Raw genomic sequence first — 6,499 nt, 5'->3', positions numbered from 1 at the left:
AGAAAAAAAGAAAAAATGGAAAAAATAGAAAAAGAGAGATAAAAAATAGAAAAAGAGAGAGATAGAAAAAAAAGAAAAAAGTTAGAGAAAGAAAAGAGCGAGGGAGTGAAAAAAAGAAGAAAAATAGAGAGAAAGAAAAGAGAGATATAGAGAGAGAGGAAAAAAGAAAAAAAAAGATAAAAAAAGAAAAAGGGAGAGAGAAAAAAGAAAAAAGAGAGACAGAAAAAAGAGAGAGAGAGAGAAAACAAAAAATGAGAGTGAGAAAAAAAGAAAAAGAGAAGAGAAAAAACCGAAAAAAAGAGAAAGAAAAAAAGAAAAAGGGAGAGAAAAAAAGAAAAAAGAGAGAGAAAAAAAGAAAAAATGAAAGTCCCCCCCTCCCCATATAGTACACAACCTCAAAAACACTACATCACATCTAAACACTACAATTAAGACAAAAAACTGCAAAAAACACAAAAGACTCATGATAGGAGCTTTACCAGAGTCAAGAGAGTTTTACTTGCAAATGCCACGGAGCGGAGCAATTAAATTCGTACTTGTCGCTGCATAATAAATGTTTAAACGCCATGCTCAATCTACGTTATTCCCACCTGCTGCGTTTGGCCCATATCCCTCTAACCGCTTCACTCCATCAACTTGTCTTCTAAGTGTTTCCAATGCTGTAATAGTACCTACGTTGTTTTAGTGCCAATGCAGGTATTGGACGGACATCCCGAGGAAGTGGTTAACGTAGGCACAATAGCAACATTTAAAGACATTCGGACAAGAACGGTGTTGGTAGCAAAGGTTCAGAGTGATATTGGTCAAGGCGTAGGCAAACGGGGTTGCTTGGAATAAGTATCTCGTTCGGCATGGGGAGGTTGGGCCGAATGGCCTGTTTCCGCGTCGTGTGACTCCAACGTCTGCCATTGTTATTGGGCTATCGTCTACTATCCACGGGGTAGTATATCGTGTGAGTCTGACACATTTCTCTCGAATGAAGAAAATTTGACACGGACCCTATTTTCATAACGAGAGGATTTCAGTATAGGAGTAAAGATGTTCTTTCTGCATTGTACAGGGCCCTGGGATGACCACATCTGAGTACTGTGTACAGTTTTGGTCTCCTAATTTGAGGAAGGATGTGCTTGTAATTGAGGCAGTGCAGCGCAGGTTCACAAGATTGATCCCTGGGATGGCGGGACTGTCATATTGAGGAAAGATTGAAAAGACTAGGCCTGAATTCACTGGAGTTTAGAAGGATGAGAGGGGATCTTATACAAAATATAAAATTATAAAGGACTGGACAAGCCGATGTAGGAAACATGTTCCCGATGTTGGGCGAGTTCAGAACCAGGGGCCACACCGTCTTAGAATAAGGGACGCCAATTTAAACTGAGGTGAGAAGGAATTCTTTCACCCAGAGAGTTGTGAATTTGTGGAATCCTCTGCCACAGAGGACAGTGAGGGCAAATCACTGGATGGATTTAAGATAGAGTTAAATAGAGCTCTAGTGGAATCAGGGGATATGGGGAGAAGACAGGCACGGATTATTGATTGTGGACGATCAGGACCTGATCACAATAAATGACGGTGCTGGCTCGAAGGGCCGAATGGCCAGCGTGCTTATCGATGGTTCTGCCTGGCTATCTCTTCAGTTCATCGTAACCGATCGATCATCGATCTCAATCCCTGTTGAACGGGGCGAGAAATTGTTACAAACAAATATGGAGAAGACGAGGCTGTAGTGCGAAGCAACTGAATTATGCTGGAGGGCGCCTTCGGTTCAGTCAACATTTCGACACGACAAGGAACGGAAGGACTCGCGGATCTCGGGGGGAGGTGGACGTGGGACGAATTATCTCAATGGTGTCAGGTTAGGTAAGGGGGAGGTGCAGCGAGACCTGGGTGTCCTTGTACACCACTCACTGAAAGTTGGCGCGCAGGTACAGCAGCAGTGAAGAAGCTAATGGCATGTTGGCCTTCATAACGAGATGATTTCAGTATAGGCGTAAAAGGTTCTGCCGTTGTTACGCGCCCTGGTAAGACCACATCTGGAGTACTGTGTGCAGTTTAGGTCTCCTAATTTGAGGAAGGACGTCCTTGTAATTGAGGCAGTGCAGCGTAGGTTCACGAGATTGATCCCTGGGATGGCGGGACTGTCAAATTGAGGAAAGATTGCAAAGACTAGGCTTGTATTCACTGGAGTTTAGAAGTATGAGAGGGGATCTTGTAAGACAATAGACAATAGACAATATGTGCAGGAATAGACCATTCGGCCCTTCGAGCCTTTACGCACCGCCATTCAATGTGATCATGGCTGATCATTCTCATCAGTACCCCGTTCCTGCCTTCTCCCCACACCGCCTGACTCACTATCCTTAAGAGCCCTATCTAGCTCTTTCCTTGAATGCATTCAGAGAATTGGACTCCTCTGCCCTCTGAGGCAGAGAATTCCACAGATTCACAACTCTCTGACTGAAAACGTTTTTCCTCATCTCCGTTCTAAATGGCCTATCACTTATTCTTAACTGTGGCCTCTTGTTCTGACTCCCCAACATTGGGAACATGTTTCCTGCCTCTAACGTGTCCAACCACTTAATAATCTTATACGTTCGATAAGACCAAAATTGCACACAGTACTCCAGGTGCGTTCTCACTAGGCCCTGTACAACTGCAGAAGGACCTCTTTGCTCCTATACTCGACTCCTCTTGGCTTCTTCACTGCCTGCTGTAAAACATATAAAATTATAAAAGGACTGGACAAGCAAGATGCTGGAAACATGTTCAATTGTTGGGGGAGTCCCGAACCAGGGGCCACAGTCTTAGAATAAAGGGGAGGCCATTAAACTGTGTTGAGAAAAAAGTCGAGAACCAGGGGTTACAGTCTTCGAATAAAGGGGCCATTTAAAACTCTGAGAAAAAAACCTTTTCACCAAGAGAGTTGTGGGATTCTCTGCCACAGAGGGCAGTGGAGGCCAAATCACTATGTGGATTTAAGAGAGTTAGATATAGCTCTAGCGGTAGTGGAATCAAGGGATATGGGGAGAAAGCAGGCACGGGTTATAGATTGGGGACGATAGGGCATGATCACAATGAATGGCGGTGCTGTCTCGAAGGGCCGAATGGCCTCTTCCTGCATTTATTTTCTATGTCTATGTCTATGGAACACACGGTCGCTTGTGACATCAGATGGCCGGCCTAGTCGCGAATTAGGGAGGAAAAGGGTCTCGTTGACTTCAAAAGGAATCAACATACTGATAATCTCACCATATAGGTGGGGTCTCCAATGGGCGCATTGGTACGTCTCCCCTGGAAACAGAAAGTAGGTTTGAATTAACGTTGATATTGATAACTTGCCCCAGCCTATCCAAAGTGCCCTTCCATACAACAAAAACGCTCGTTTGTTTGTTTGTTTGTTCCTGAACGACAGCCAAAACGGTACACGATATCGCGACAATTTTAGGTCCCCCTTACTCACCGTCGTCACTTTGATGCTAATGGAAGAAGTTTCATTGAAATCGGTGTTATGTTGTAAACTCATTCACATTTTTATAGTTTAAATCTATCTCGTAGGGAGGGAGGAGGTGGAGGGAGGATAAGGGGGGTGAGGGGAATGGATGGGGGAGGTGAAGGAGGAGTGGGAGGGGGATGGTGGGAGGGGGAGGGGGAGGGGGGGAGGGGGAGGGGGGATGGGAGGGGGGAGGTAGGATGGAGGGGGAGGATAGGTGGGCTTGAGGGGGATGGATGGGGGGAGAGGTGAAGGAGGATGGAGGGAGGCGGAGGGAGGGGAGGATGGAGGGGAGGATAGGGGGGTTTAGGGGGATGGATGGGTGGGATGGAGGTGGAGGGAGGGAGGGGGTAGGGGGGGGAGGGGTTTAGTGGGAGGGGGAGGGGGAAGGTGAGTGGATGGAGGGGGAGGATGTAGGGGGAAGGAGGGATGGGGAGGGAGGGATGGGGAGGGGTGGGGGGACGGAGGGAGAGAAGGAGGGAGGGAGGGAGGGTGTGGGGGAGGGAGGGAGAGAACGAGGGGAGGGAGGGAGGGTGGGCGGGGGGAGGGAGGGAGGGAGGGAGGGAGGGAGGGAGGGAGGGAGGGAGGAGGGAGGGAGGGAGGGAGGGAGGGAGGGAGGGAGGGAGGAGGGAGGGAGGGAGGGAGGAGGGAGGGAGGGAGGGAGGGAGGGAGGGGAGGGAGGGAAGGGAGGGAGGGAGGGGAGGGAGGGAGGGGGGGAATGTGGGAGTGAGTGGGGAGGGAGTGAGGGGGAAGGGGGGAAGGGAGGGGAGGTTGGAGGGGGAGGATAGAGGGAGGGTGAGGGAGGAGGGGGGGTTAGAGGGGGAGGAGGAGGAGCGGGTGCTGCACAAATGCAGGAGAGATTTGTGCCCAATGGGTTCACTTCGTCTAGTTGTAACAAAAGCCCGGAAGCACACACAATGGCCAGGTGAATCTTCCTGTCATCCCACCTGCAGTTGGGCATTCATACTTGCACACTGTTCTCCCCCCTCCCCATCCCCCCCTCCCCCCTCCCCCTCCCCCCCCCCCACCCCTTCCTCCAGGTACCAACCTGTTCATTATCCTGAAGATTTTCATAGTTCGACGATCCATTCCCGGCATTTGCAGCCAATGTATCTGCGGAAACATGACGCCTTCAGTCACGAAGTCAAGAGCACAACAATCCTTTGTCCAGCGCGAATGAGGAATATTCGGCCCGATTCCGTTGTATTAGCCATCGAATGTAACCAATTATTCCCCCCGTAATGATCCCATTATCCTGTGAATATATCCTACTGCAGTTGTACAGGGCCCTAGTGAGACCGCACCTGGAGTACTATGTGCCGTTTTGGTCTCCAAATTTGAGGAAGGATATTCTTGCTGTGTGTGTGGCCCCTAGTTCTGGACTCGCCCAACATTGGGAACATTTTTCCTGCATCTAGCTTGTCCAGTCCTTTTATAATTTTATATGTTTCTATGAGATCCCCCCTCTCATCCTTCTAAACTCCAGTGAATTACAAGCCTAGTCTTTTCAAATCTTTCCGCATATGACAGTCCCGCCATCCCAGGGATCATCTTGCGTCCTGCAGGGACTGGACATCTTCTACGCCTCCCTCTCAAACATCATTCAGATTGCTTGACCACATCTCGTCCATTTCCTCTGCATTCTGTGCTTGAGTTGTGCAACCAACGCGTGCAGTTCCTTGTGTTCAACTGGAACACACGCAGCTCAATTAACCGCATGAGTGAACCATCTAATAAATAGCTGTTGATTCACTTACTATCTTGTCCAGAACTCCGGTCCTTGCGGTAATACGCCCGGGGGGCATCTTTGGCCCTAAACAAACATAAACAAGATATAATGCGTGGGGGGGGGGGGGGGGGGGCTACAGTTGCTGGTTTAAATCGAAGATAGACACAAAATAAAATGCTGGAGTAACTCAGCGGGTCAGGCAGCATCTCTGTGGAGAACGTGGACAGGTACAAACTGCTGGAGTAACTCAGCGGGCCAGGCAGCATCTCTGAGGAGAATGTGGACAGGTACAAAGTGCTGCAGTAACTCTGCGGGTCAGGCAGCATCTCTGTGGAGAACGTTGACAGGTACAAAGTGCAGAGTAACTCAGCGGGTCAGGCAGCATCCCTGGAGAACATGGACAGGTACAAAGTGATAGAGTAACTCAGCGGGTCAGGCAGTATCTCTGTGGAGAACATGGACAGGTACAAAGTGCTGGAGTAACTCAGCGGGTCGGGCAGCATCTCTGTGGAGAACGTGGACAGGTACAAAGTGCTGGAGTAACTCAGCGGGTCAGGCAGCAACTCTGGAGAAGTGAAATTTCCCTATCTAAACTGCACACAAGGTCGAAGCGAAATTTGGTGGGAGAAGCATTTACCCGCGTGTCTTCTTGGCGATCAACCAGGCGCTACCTCCGCCGATCAAAAAGCCCACAAGTAGGGCGACAACGAAGGTAATGATGATGGCAAGAACGAGACACGCGGCAGGACTTCAGGAAAAGGGGGCAAAACCAACGCAAAAAAAAAAGAACAACATTAGAGATCACATTACGGAAGCAAATGTTTTTCATTCGGCAGCAATCTCGCGAACCTACGCTGCACTGCCTCAATTGCAAGGATGTCCTTCCTGGTCTCCTAGTTTGAGGTCCTCGGTTTGGCGGGACTGTCATATGAGGAAAGATTGAAAAGATTAGGCTTGTATTCTCTGGAGTATAGAAGGATGAGAGGGGGATCTTATAGAGACGTGTAAAATTATAAAAGGACTGGAGAAGCTAGATGAAGGAAAAATGTTCCCAATGTTGTCGAGTCCAGAACCAGGGGCCACACACACACAGTCTTAGAATAAAAGGGAGGCCATTTAAAACTGAGGTGAGAAAAAGCATTTTCATCCAGAGAGTTGTGATTTTGTGGAATTCTCTTCCACAGAGGGCAGTGGAAGCCAATTCACTGGATGGATTTAAGAGTCCAGTCAAGTCAAGTCAAGTCAATTTTATTTGTATAGCACATTTATAAACAACCCAC

General features: G+C 48.5%; 1 long non-coding RNA gene across 1 annotated transcript; it reads right to left on the bottom strand.

Moving 5' to 3' along the window:
• Nucleotides 1–4,537: 4,537 nt before the first annotated feature.
• On the bottom strand, nucleotides 4,538–5,956 carry LOC144612083 (uncharacterized). The gene is made up of 3 exons (XR_013549616.1): nucleotides 5,857–5,956; nucleotides 5,248–5,303; nucleotides 4,538–4,603 (listed from the first exon to the last, which is right to left on the bottom strand). It is a non-coding gene; the product is annotated as an uncharacterized LOC144612083 (long non-coding RNA).
• Nucleotides 5,957–6,499: the final 543 nt, after the last annotated feature.

This window comes from Rhinoraja longicauda, chromosome 43 (assembly GCF_053455715.1).
Source record: "Rhinoraja longicauda isolate Sanriku21f chromosome 43, sRhiLon1.1, whole genome shotgun sequence".
Classification (NCBI taxonomy): Eukaryota; Metazoa; Chordata; class Chondrichthyes; order Rajiformes; family Arhynchobatidae; genus Rhinoraja; species Rhinoraja longicauda.
Note: the sequence above shows the minus strand (reverse complement) of the source record. Positions and strands in the feature narration are given on the sequence as shown.